General features: G+C 43.5%; 1 long non-coding RNA gene across 1 annotated transcript in view; it reads right to left on the bottom strand.

The window, feature by feature from the left end:
* LOC138768003 (uncharacterized) overlaps positions 1 to 12,424 on the bottom strand; it is an 82,824-nt gene extending 70,400 nt beyond the window's left edge. Inside the window, exons 1-2 of the long non-coding RNA XR_011358904.1 lie at positions 12,340 to 12,424; positions 2,922 to 3,043 (exon numbers count right to left, since the gene is read on the bottom strand). This is a non-coding gene — a long non-coding RNA (uncharacterized lncRNA). The remainder of the gene's footprint in view (positions 1 to 2,921; positions 3,044 to 12,339) is intronic.
* Positions 12,425 to 12,796: the final 372 nt, after the last annotated feature.

The raw sequence follows: 12,796 nt of genomic DNA, 5'->3' as shown, positions 1-12,796 counted from the left end.
CCTTCACTGTGATCCTGTGTTATCAGCTTTATAACGGAGAGGTCATCCCTCACATTGATGCTGTGTTATCAGCTTTATAATAGAGAGGTCACCCCTCACTGTGATCTTCTGTTATCAGCTTTATAATAGAGAGGTCACCCCTATCCCTGTTAGTGTGTCACTCAGTGCCCACAGGTTAGCCAAGGCAGACATTCATCTCTGTGGAAGCAGGTATTTTCTATTGCCCCTCCCATGGTGGTTAGAGACCCTTCTTGTAGAGAATCTTCAGGTCTGGATAACCCCCCTTTCCTCAAGTAACGACACTGCACCAAGCTAAAGCCAAGCCCTGCATAGACAGACATAACAGCATCTCGCTACAACATAACCTTAGCCACCTATTTATACCCAAAGGTCAACTCCCATTCAAGGGATCTCAGTAAGCAAGTGTGTTATCTACTGTACCATTTACACTTGTATTCAAGAGTTCGCATAAGATGTATTTCACAACAAAGTTTTCTTCAGTAAAGACTTTACTTGGTTAAGTTGCTTGGACTCATTAGCTCATTAGCGTTCAACACTGCACAACGCCAACCTCTACAAAACAAGAGGTGCCATGTCAGTGTATGCAGGGGTGGGCAAACCTACCACCCTTGGCCATCAGTGCCTCAGTGGTACTCCAACAACTAACCCAGCCACATAACACCTGCCCCCCTGGGCCACTGCAATAGAGAGGTCACCCCTCACTGTGCTCCTGTGTTATTAGCGTTATAATAGAGAGGTCACCCCTCAATGGGCATTTTGTGTTATCAGCTTTATAATAGAGAGGTCACCCCTCACTGTGCACCTGTGTTATCAGCTTTATAATGGAGAGGTCACCCCACACTGTGCTCCTGTGTTATTAGTGTTATAATAGAGAGGACAACCCTCACTGTGCTTCTGTGTTATCAGTTTTATATTAGAGAGGTCCCCCCTCCTACCCATGTTGACCATTAATTACGCTGACCCCGGCCCCCAGTGTACACAGAACCAGCTGAAAAGCTCTAGAAATGCAGAGAATGTCGCCAGGCTGTACAGCCGGGTTACAAAGATCGCATCACTTGGCATCCTATAACCAAAAAGACTTTAAAGTGACATTTACTGTAAATCACAATATAATATATTCCAAGCTCTATTTAGGCAATAAAAGAATGATTTACAATGCATTTTTTCCTTCAAAACGAATGCGGAGACTATTTGTTCACTGTAATGAAATCAATGTAATTATAATTTTAAAACAGTTACATCAAATGCCAAGTTTTCTCTTTAAAAGGATTTCTAACAATCCATTTCTCCTGTAAGCAAAAAAAAAGGATGAAAACAATGATCAGCACATTAGTTATGAAGCTGATCTGTCACTGGATATAACACTGTACTCGGAGTAGCTGCAGGAGCGGACTGGCCTTGGAGGTGTCCTACAGGACACTGCGTCTGCTGAGGGGGGAACCACAGATGGGTTCAGAACAGGAAATACTTGATGGTTACAACACACAAGTTGGCACACAGACTTAGGGCCCTATTCCACCGGATGATTATTGTTCAGATTATCTAAATCTAAACGATAATCGTTTGTCTGACATGCAGGTAACGATTAACGACCGAACGAGAAATCGTTGATCACTTTATAAGACCTGGACCTATTTTTATCGTTGCTCGTTCGCAAAACGTTCATAAATCGTTTGCATTGAATAAGAAATCGTTCGGTCGTTCGCAGTAGATACGAACGCAATAGCGAAGAAAAAAATGATCGCAAATACGATCATAAGTAACGATTATCGTTCCATGGAAATGAGTGAACGTTTTCAGGTCTTTCACAACAGCAGTCGTTTAAGATCATTAATCGTTAACGATTATGCGAACGATAATCGTCCGGTGGAATAGGGCCCTTAAAGGGGGTATTCCAATTTGTAATATAACAATGGTGAGCTGAGGGATGACTATAGGGTTTGTTATTTTTATGATTTATTTCAAGACCTCCTTCAAGTGAACCTGCCTTGTGCCCTATTTACTACCCACAGTACTCACTATATGCGATAAACAGCGTTCTGATACTTTTTTGGTATGTTTTCTGCAATGCCACTGTTTCTAAAAGACAACTTTGATCAAGGCTCTTCCTTGGTTGTGCCCTTCTCCATCCTAGTCAGGTTTGGATCACATAAAGAAGAGGTAAGAGACATAAAAACAGCAAAAGAAAGAGAAGACAAATACCGCCTGTACATCTCTGTATGCATATAGCTCCCCCTAGTGGTGATGGCAGACAGCCAGGATGATTTGTTTACCAAGTTAGACAAATTGTTGTGTTCACCTCTGATCATTCTATGTCTCTGTGTACCTAAGTTCATTCCACCATGTGTGTATTTACCTGTGTTAATTCCACCAAGTCTATGTACCTCTGATTATTCCACTATGACTCCATATACCTCTGATCATTCCACCATGTCACTGTATACCTCTGATCATTCTACCATGTCTCCGTATGTGGCGCTCTACTACCGGTCATGTACTGAGGTGTTAACGGTGATGCCACTTCTGTAGTGGTTGGTGGTGTGGTACAGCTCTGCCAGTGATAGAAATTTTGTGACGCTACTGCTAGTTCAGCACACAGGTTGGGTGGTATACCTGCTTTTATGTTATGGCTTGCTGTACTGTTCCCCAATGGTCTGTGACCTGCCGGGCTGTGATGGGTCGTTTAGGCTCCTGTCACGGTAGTCCTGAGTGGAAAACGACCCACCCAGACTATTGGTACCGCCACCCACAGAAAGGGGAAAATGACCCAAGGAGAGTAGCGGATATGTGTATAGGTGCTGGTGCTGGTGTAATGATGACTGAGTCCTGGTAGAATGAAAATAATGGCTTTACTAAACAGTCTCTAAGAATACAGAATACCTTGGCAATATCTTGGTTACCTGGGTGTAGCTAAGTGTCCAAAATTATCCGGTGTCACCCGTGCTGTGAGTACGTAGACCTTTGTTACAGTTGCTTTGCTCTATTCGGGTCAGTTCCTCTGTCCTAGGACTGAACTGCAGCCCTGCAATACATACACAACACTGACATCTAGTGGTGAAACAAAGAAATAACTTCTGAACACTTTATCTCCACTTGACCTTATGAAAAGAGCTTTTTGGACAGGTGTGTGAGACACGAAAATAAAAGAAAAAAGAACCACAGTGGTGGGACACCACATGTATACCTCTGATCATTCCACCATGTCTCCGTATACCTCTGATAATTCCACCATGTCTCTTCATACCTCTGATCATTCCACCATGTCTCTGTATACCTCTAAACCTTCCACCATGTCTCAGTATACCTCTGATCATTCCACCATGTCTCTGTATACCTCTGATCATTCCACCATGTCTCCGTATACCTCCTACTACAGCACAATTACGGCCCAGTATTAGGAGTTCCACCCTCGATACACCACACATTATAACCTCCTGCTGACTGCAATTAGCCTGAAAAACTAGACCTGACATTACTGTATTATTAAAACTGGTAAAGTGTATGCACATACAGTTTTTACACATAAAGGAAGTGAGAATTAACCACAATAAATATCCTAAGTAAGCAGTGTGTGCACAAAATTTGTCCCAGAGGCTCTGCTATATCTCCATGTGCATTACTGATCCGCTAATGTATTAAAACATATGGAAAGTCCATTACAGAAATTCAGTGATACCCAGCAACGGCATATATACATACATATATATATATATATATATATATATATATGTTTAATGGTCTTCTTATACCAAGCCTATAAAAGTACAAGAGGACATTACCGCCATTTGGAAAAGAAAGGATATCACTGAGAGCAATGAACCCTGTGTGTAGGTGACATAAAATGGGCTATAAGGGCTCCCAGCTATGTATCTTTCCTTATCCCTGAGCCATGTCTCTTCCGTGTAAGGGTTGGTTCAGACTATGGAATTCGTGCGGAAGAAATCCGGCGGATTACGTTGCTCGTACGCGCTCACGGAATGGTGTCTATGGTACGGGCGGATTCTGCATTCCGCATTTCGTCTAAAGAATTGACACGTCAATTCTTTGGGCGGATAGTGGAATTGGCAGGCCCATAGAATGGTGTCTATGGAGCCAGCGGAAAGGCGCACGGCCATGAGCGTGTTCGAGCAACGGAATCCACCGGATTTTATCCGCGCGAATTCCGTAGTCTGAACCCGCCCCAATAGTTAAAGGGTTTCTCCAGGACATTAACATTGATGGACCGTCTTCAATGTTCAGTGCGGGTCTAGCCTCTGGGATTTTGGTTGATCAGTACATGGCGGGGGGGCAAGGGCAGCTTCACACCTTGTCCTAGTTTTGACTAGTGTGGTGTCCCACTATGGGTATTGCTATTATTTACACCCCTAATAAAAGTCTGTATTTGTCTGTGATTTTGCTATAGCTGTTGTGTTACTGAAGATGACCACACCTATAGTGTGTAACTAAGGTCTAGAAACTGCATGGCTGAAGTAAACTAAAGGGTTATTGTTTGTATATGTACCAGATTCTGTTGTCCAGTAGGATTTCTCCTTTCTTCTGCCCTATTCTCTCTTTTCTATACTGTTTCCTTATTGCACTCTTTCCATCCAACCACAACACAGCACACGCGCTGGTTAGGAAGTTAGTCCCTTGGGTTAGAGGGAGTCTTAGCTGAGCTTTGGAGGAGAAAGGACACAGCTCAGATAGCTTTTCTCAGTGGTTTCACCTGGGCCCTGGCCCTCTGCCAGGTCCCCTCTACAAGCAAGTTCTTAGTCGGGACGCAGAACAGACAGCTAACACAACCCTCTTTCTTGAAGCACCAAACACACTGTATGATGCGCTGCTAAGTCCTTCAGGAGAGGACTAGCCTACAGATAACCTCAACCCACGCCGAGGACTAGGAGTCAGGACAGTCTCCACAGAAAAACCAAAGAGCTAGGAACTGATCCGCATGGAGCAAAGTTACTAGAAAGTCAATGAACTCCATCTCGCAGTGCGGGTGTACTTAGGAACTCTAACCATTCCACTCAACCCAGGTAACAGGGTCTGAGGTCTGTCATTCATTAGTATGGTTCAGCTAAAGCTAGTGGGCAGAAGGCGGTGTAAAGACTATAGAAAAGGTCAAAACACAGGCACAGGTTATTTCTTCTTCTTCAAGTATTCTTCTAAGCACTCCAACCTCCCAGCAGAGCACATTACTAATTGGGTTGAGACTCTCAGTAAACGTTATTATTAGGTCTGTGATTATTTACCACCACCTGCACAGCACTACACCGCAACCTTGGGACATTTCCCCTATCTGTAGGTGGCGGCTCCAACCACTGTTCAGGAGGGTTACTCCACCACTCTGACCACCTGTGACATAATCCCAAGGGACCCTGCAGCAACCTGACAGGACACCGACCACAGGGGAGAAGGGTACAACCGACCTTACACTATAAAAGCGGGCGTGCCATCACACCTGTGTGCCCACCAGGCACTGGCGTCACGTGACAAAACCCTAAAGGTCCGGCTGTATCTCGGCCATCCTCCACAAGTAGTGGTGTCACACTTCTACCTAGCAAGTGACCGGCCGTCCCACTGCTATAACATCATCAGGGGTCTCCCCACACTAGCACAGCAGCTCTGTTTGGTGCTGTACTTTGCTTCATTTAGTCACAGCTCTTTTATTAAATTTTTTTCATCACATTTTGGAGATACATATAACATAGTAGTCAGGATTTTGGCAAAATAGTAGGCCTATTCACAAAGTGACACAAGATCCAGAAATGCAGGGTAAGGGCCCATTCACACTGAGTAAAACTGGCGGAATTCCTGCCTGCCTTTGTGTCACACAGTGTCTCTATGGGATGGCTCGCACGCCTCCGTCGATCTCCGCTCAAAGAATTGAAATGTCAATTTTTTGAGCGGAGAGAAGTGAAAGCGGAGGTGTGCGGGCCATCCCATAGAGACACTGAGGCATCCCATAGTGACACCGACGCGTAATTCCGCCTGTTTTGCTTAGTGTGAACATACCTTAAAGGTGGCAGTCGGGAAGACCCCTAAGGAAACCTAGCGCATTGCAGCAGAGTTCTCGGCTTAAATTGCTCTTACCCTGCTCTTACCCTTTAAATGCTTTAGTTTGTCTCAATTTTCAGGAAGAAGAAGAAGATAGCCGCCAAGCATGAATAGGGTTTCCCGTTTTTTTTTTTTCTGGCCTAAAGCAGCCTCACTGCATGACTTACTAGCTGGACATGGCTAGGGTGAAGGGTTAAGACTATCATTTAAATTTAATTTAAACTTAATGTTTTCCTTTTTACTTTTCTCCCCTTTTATACTGAACCAAAAACTTCCCACAACTAATTTACCACTATTTTAACCATGTCTTCTTCCACAAGCTCAACCCACGTCCACATTATTCCACAAGTAGTAGAAATTTCCGAGGAAGTAGTAGGCCTTCTGAATGCAGACAGTAAAGAAAGTGTACCCCATCCCTGCATCTCCCTAGATCTCTGCAGACAATCGGCTTTCTGCAGGGCTGAGATCTCATGTTCTACATGGCCTTGAGACATCTCTCGTTTTACTGAGATGTAGAACGTAAAAGAGAAACATGAAATCTATGTGAACACTTTGGAGCTGTCAGCTTCAATTTGTGATGACAGCCCCAGACGCAGCCATGTTGCCACGTTATTGAGCAGTTGTGACTGTGTCAGAGAGCTCGCCTGAATTAGTCTGTAACGCTGAGCTCCTTGAGAAATCCACTTGACAAGAACAGCCAGTCTGGGATCAAATTCTCCAGCAGTCCAGACCAGGATGTCTTTAACCAGGGGAGAGAATGTGACTTGTAATAAAACACATATTTCTCAGTGGGTGGATCAATGTGCCCCGGCAAAACTAAAAGAAGACAAAGTCTTTTGTAGTTGTGACTTCAAGGCTTAGCGAGTCATCTGTAGCCAAAGCAAACAGAGGTAAGAAAAGGAGATAAAAAACAAAAACATATGCAATAATTTATAGCACCTCTGGATTTCGTGAGAGGCTCCGTTCAATGAAGTTCTTGCCACAAGGGATATATTGAATGAAGCTATTGTTTGGAATGAGGTGAGGGCCAACGTATGGATAAAGCGCCAAGATGAGAGCAGAGACTGGCATAACAAGGACATGTTCTACTACATAATAAGAGCCATGGAATGAAAACAGAAGGGAAGAGTATTAGATCCACATGACACCTAAATGGAAGAAGAAGTCAACATTACACTTAGTGCAAGAATATTTCTGGAGCCCCCTGTTTGAGGAAATATCTAGGGAATGTCACTGTCTGTGGATATTTAGGGCAGCCAGAGTATGAGTCCCCTCCATGTGGGGACCCCACTGCTATTATATCCATATGCTGTATATTATAGAAAGTGGTTGCCATGGTGAGATTATCCAATTTACCCATAAAAAGCGTTGGGCTGCTATAAAATGTATATCCTAATGAGATATAATGAGCAAATTTTAAGTAGTGATCTGTTCCCGCAGGGATATTTTTTATCCATATGCTGTGCCAGCAGCCCCTCTGCTGCCACCAATGGCCGTGTCAGGGACTGCAGAGCTGGGAAGCTGTTTGTGTGAGCAGCAGGGACCCATTATGTTATGGGACCCATGCAGTTCCCCCTGGCAGAGCATGGCCTGCCTCCATGGTACAGCCCAACCCCCCCACTGGGATGGCACTTAGGCAGCCCTCATGGTGCAGCAATCACCCCAGCCCTCCCCTGAGGGAGTAGCACTCAGAGCAGACCTCATGGCGCAGCAATCACCCCAGCCCTACCCCAAAGGGGGTAGCTCTCAGAGCAGACCTCACGGCGCAACAATCACCCCAGCCCTCTCCCAGACAGCACTGAAGGTGTATGGCCACTTTTACACACAGGGCTTCACACATTTCAGCTCTGTAAATCCTTGCTGTTATGCTCCCTGGCTTTAGTATCTGCACACATATGGTCATGTGACTATATCTGTGTATGTCCAGCCGCCTTTATAACTTTAGAGATCACTGCAGATCACAGTAAAGGCCCTATTACACTAAATTATTTTCGTCCCTACTTACTACCTGCCCGCTGCTGAACTACTACCTGCATGCTGAAACGCATCGATCAGCCAACTGATGCATGCTGAAAGATCACAATTTTATCAGTGACGGTCTGCAGCAGACCACCGCTGACTTCAATGGCCCATCTGAACAATCAAGGGGGAAGTGAGTGGTGAGCTGTCATGTCGGCGCTCGCTTCCCCTGGGACATCAGGCCATGTTATTCAGCCTTTGCGATTTGTTCTATCCTTGAGTCATAGATGAGGATCCAGAATAGGAGACCAAGTTCACTAAAGAAGTTATCCAGGATTAGAAAAAGCACAGATACTTTCTTGCAAAAACAGTGCCACCCCTGTCCTTAGGTTGCGTAGTATTACAATTCAGCTCCATTCACTTCAATGGAACTAAGCTACAAAACTGCAGGGGAAGGTGCTGGGGAGGTGCTGTTTCTGGGCGGGGGGGGGGGGAGCAGCCATATTTTTCTAATTCTGGACAGCCCCTTTAACTTTGTAAATCTTTTTTTTTTTTAGATTTTTTTTTCTTAAGGTAACAGGAATACCTAATTTAAACTCCATTAAAAAAAATTATGGACAACACCATTTACCCATCACAAATCTATCAATGAATCGATTAATTTGGGAACATTTCTAAAAACACCAAGTGATATTCTCTCGGATTACGCGCACGCTCCCTCCTTCCGCCTCTCATCCCAACATCAATAAATAAGTATTTCATTGTTGAGCAGCTCCGATCTGTCTGTGTGATACCACAAGTTAAAACTCAATGATATTTATACAATAAAACACGGCCATGTGGTGAAAAAGAAACGTGTTAAAGGATTTTGTTACATAAAGAACTCAGGTTAAAAGGCTTTCCGGTTCCCTCAGTCATTGTGGACAGTAACCACAGTTCAACCACGATCGAATGTGTTCTCTCCGATTGGGTAGGCAGCTGTAAAATAATAAAGGTCTCCTCCGTCAATCAGATCAGAGGGTCAAAGTGGATGTACATTAGGAGGGGAAAGGTGTTCTTTGTGCCGTTCTCGGACATCAAGTCACGGTCGGTCTGCAGATTGTATAATTACTTCAACAATGGAAGCAGCACAATATCCTAATGCACAGGATCTGATATCTCAGCACAATGGATAGCCGGGTAATAATTCCAAGCAGTTAGGCAGCAAACCACAGTCTTCAGAAAAAAAAACCACATAACAGGGAATGGAATGCCGAGAGGAGGCCGCATAATTATTTCTGATAGATAACTGTATTAAAAAATCAGATATGAATGATGGCGGGCATTACAATGCTGGCACGCGATAAAACAACAGCATTGTGTCGCTGAGGAGATCCGAGTCAGTGTCTATAAAAAAAGAAAAAAAAAGAAAAAAATGAAAAGAAAGCGTAAATGGAAATCTGTTATGAATACGAAGGATATGGTAAGGAGACAAACAGCCATCACGCGGTGCAATATAACTAATGGAGGAGGAGGACTTCAAGCAAAGTTTTGTAGAAAAAAGACTGAACAGATGCCAGTGTTCTCGTAATGGACTCATGAAAATGTATTCTGTTTCCCGCGATCCATTTACTATGCACCGAGTGAGGACTTCTTAAGTGTTTCGGTTTGAAAAATGGATTCCATCTTCTTTTCTTTTCTAAAAGGTTCAGGAGAAAAATGGTGGAGGTAGTGATTTATACTGTATGTTGGTCCAAGAGTTTGGTGGGAAAAGGTGGGGTGTTTTTGTATTAAAGGGGTTGTCCGCTTTAGGAAAATTTTGAACAACTATGGTGGGGTGTTTGGAGTTGAAGAGGGTTGACTCAAGAATAAAGTATACCCGTGTCAAAAAAAATTTTGAATTACCTTTTAGAATTGTGACAAAGCAAAAAGAATATCACTGCTCTTGTTAGTTATTATTTATTCATGAAATAACACACATTACAAAGTTATACAACTTTGTAATGTGTGTTATTTAAGTGAATGGCCCCCTTCGCTGTGTTCCCCCCACCCCGGAAATGTGGTGCATTATACTCACGCAATCACTGTCGACCCCGGCCGCCATCTTGGGTCGAACATGTCATCTTCAGGAGGCCTGCCGGACCATTCGAGCCACGCGAAACGTGCGTAGGGTGAGTAGGTGAGTGGGACTTGTTGCAATGCACGCATCCTCCTATGTCTTTTTATATATACTGTATAACTATTGGTGATTTCACCTATATGTTGCTCACTGAGCAACTGCGGCTTTGAATAGGGCTCTGCCTGTTTACATCTAATTTTTGCTGCTATTTACATTATTGCTTACATTGTTTACTATATAGTGGAGGTTGCCTGTATTGCCACAGATACTTTAGTCATTATTAATCTTTATGAATGTGCAATATATGACTTCATAAAATATGTTTACATGTCCCCTCACTAATTTATGTATTATTTGGTTCTGTTTCACTCCCTTCATTTTTATGAAATTTTAAATAAGGAATATTCAAATAAAGATTATAATTATATTCATTTGTGATTGTCCTGCATTTTTTGTGATCCCCTGTGGATCTCTGTTTTGGTTTGGTATACACATTACAAAGTTGTATAACTTTGCAATGTGTGTTTTTTAGTGAATAAATGTTGAATGCCACACTACCCCTTTAAGTCCCTGAGGGTCCTCTCCATGGTGCACAACTATATCTCTATTGTCTACATTTCATGAGGCGGTTTGTCAGTAGTACTCACACAGCCATTCCTCTCCTTACTTCTCTGGCCAATCATAGCACAACAGATATTACTCACTACTATGCAATAATATAATGCTGGAAAATAAATGCATTGGACTAAACAGACTGTCACTGCATTGAGCAGATTAGTTACACAACATAGTGCTATAGAAGGTATGTGAAAGGAGAAAGGGTTACTGATGCTCTGGCAAGGTGCTATGTTAGCAGTAATAAAAGAGACAGCATGGAAGGAGTTAAGCCCCTATTCCACGGGCTGACAGTGAGGAGGAGAGTTACTCCTCGTTCCTCGCTCCCTGCCGCTGCTATTTCGCGCAGCAGCAGTAAGCGGGTGAGTCCAGGGGGGCCGCGGGGAGCTGCAGGGGGGCTGCCCGGGTGATTGCTAGATTGTCCGGGCAGCCCATAGGGGATAGTGGCGGTCTACGGAGCAAGGAAAGCAGATCACTGCTATCCTGGTCGTTTGTCTTTCAACATGTTTAAAAGACAAACGACGCAACAATCAGCCGACATGAACGATGTCGACTGATCGTTGCCGTTTATTCCACGGGACGATTATCAGCTGTAACGGCAAATATCGGCCGAATACGGCCGATAATCGTTCCGTGGCCTTTACACTAAGCACCTTACTGCTTGAGCTGTTGCTGGAAGCTAAAGGGAGGGGGAACAGTCAGCTCTTATGATCATGATCAAGACAGTTGCCTTCCCTGATATGTTCCTGAGATGGGAACATAGCTATAGGGTGTCATAAAAAAAGTGCACCTTTGTGTTTGGGTTTTTACCACGTTCACCATGCAGTGTTAAAAAGCTGTTTTTTGCTTTTTTAATCCTGGATAATCCCTTTACAGGAGAAAACCGTCTATTTTTTTATTAAAGTATTGTATTGCGCCGCAAAAGTTATACAAATCACCAATATACACTTATTACGGGAAATGCTTATAAAGTGCTTTTTCCCTGCACTTACTACTGCATCAAGGCTTCACTTCCTGGATAACATGGTGATGTCACTTCCTGGATAACATGGTGATATCACAAGCAGACTCCCAGAGCTGTGCGGGCTGTGGCTGCTGGAGAGGATGATGGCAGGGGGACACTGAGGGACACAGGGCACTGGAGGGACACTGAGCATCCCCCTGCCATCATCCTCTCCAGCAGCCACAGCCCGCACAGCTCTGGGAGTCAGGTTGTGACATCACCATGTTATCCAGGAAGTGACATTGCCATGTTATCCAGGAAGTGACATCACCATGTTATCCAGGAAGTGACATCACCATTTTATCCAGTAAGTAAAGCCTTGATGCAGTAGCAAGTGAATGGAAAAAGCACTTTTTAAGCATTTCCCATAATAAGTGTATATTGGTGATTTGTATAACTTTTTGGGGTCAATACAATACTTTAATAAATATTTTCGCCAGACTTCTCCTTTAAACTCTATTATTAAACCATTGTTGCACACAAAGCGATTCATTAAAATGGCTCCTTATTGTTCTATACTACGTTTGTTCAAAAACTGCATTTTTGTTGGCACACAGAGTGAAAGCCAAACCCATCAAATTCCTTTCTGAAATTAAAGAAATCTTACACTGCCGATTCTTCCACCCACACAAAGTGCAGCTTGCCAATACAATCAGACTGTGGGGAATTACTGACATGTGCTCATCTGCTGCTCTGCATATAGAAGACAAAAGAACAAGACACTATTCATGCAAAGTGACAAGAATCCTCCAAAATTTAGAAGACCAGAGGGGTAAATAAATAATCCTACAAAGTGGAGGGATACAGTAACCTCTCACAGGGACCATTAGGTACAATAGTATATGACTAATATGTAAGGCGAATTACCAGACCTATAAAGTACATGAAAAAAGTAGGGGCAAGTGCAGGGTTTGCCTTGTGTAGCTATGTTAACACAACGTTTTTTCAGCTCCATTTAAAATGACGTCCGTTATTTTGAGTCTAAAACATCGGACGTCATTTAGCTGTCTGGCCTCCCCTTAGTGCAATGACTGGTGTTTGCACATTATTCTAGTTGGGGTTAC

The sequence above is a fragment of the Dendropsophus ebraccatus genome, chromosome 11, assembly GCF_027789765.1.
Source record: "Dendropsophus ebraccatus isolate aDenEbr1 chromosome 11, aDenEbr1.pat, whole genome shotgun sequence".
Taxonomy (NCBI): Eukaryota; Metazoa; Chordata; class Amphibia; order Anura; family Hylidae; genus Dendropsophus; species Dendropsophus ebraccatus.
The sequence above is the reverse complement of the archived record's forward strand: the minus strand, read 5'-3'. Positions and strand labels throughout refer to the sequence as shown.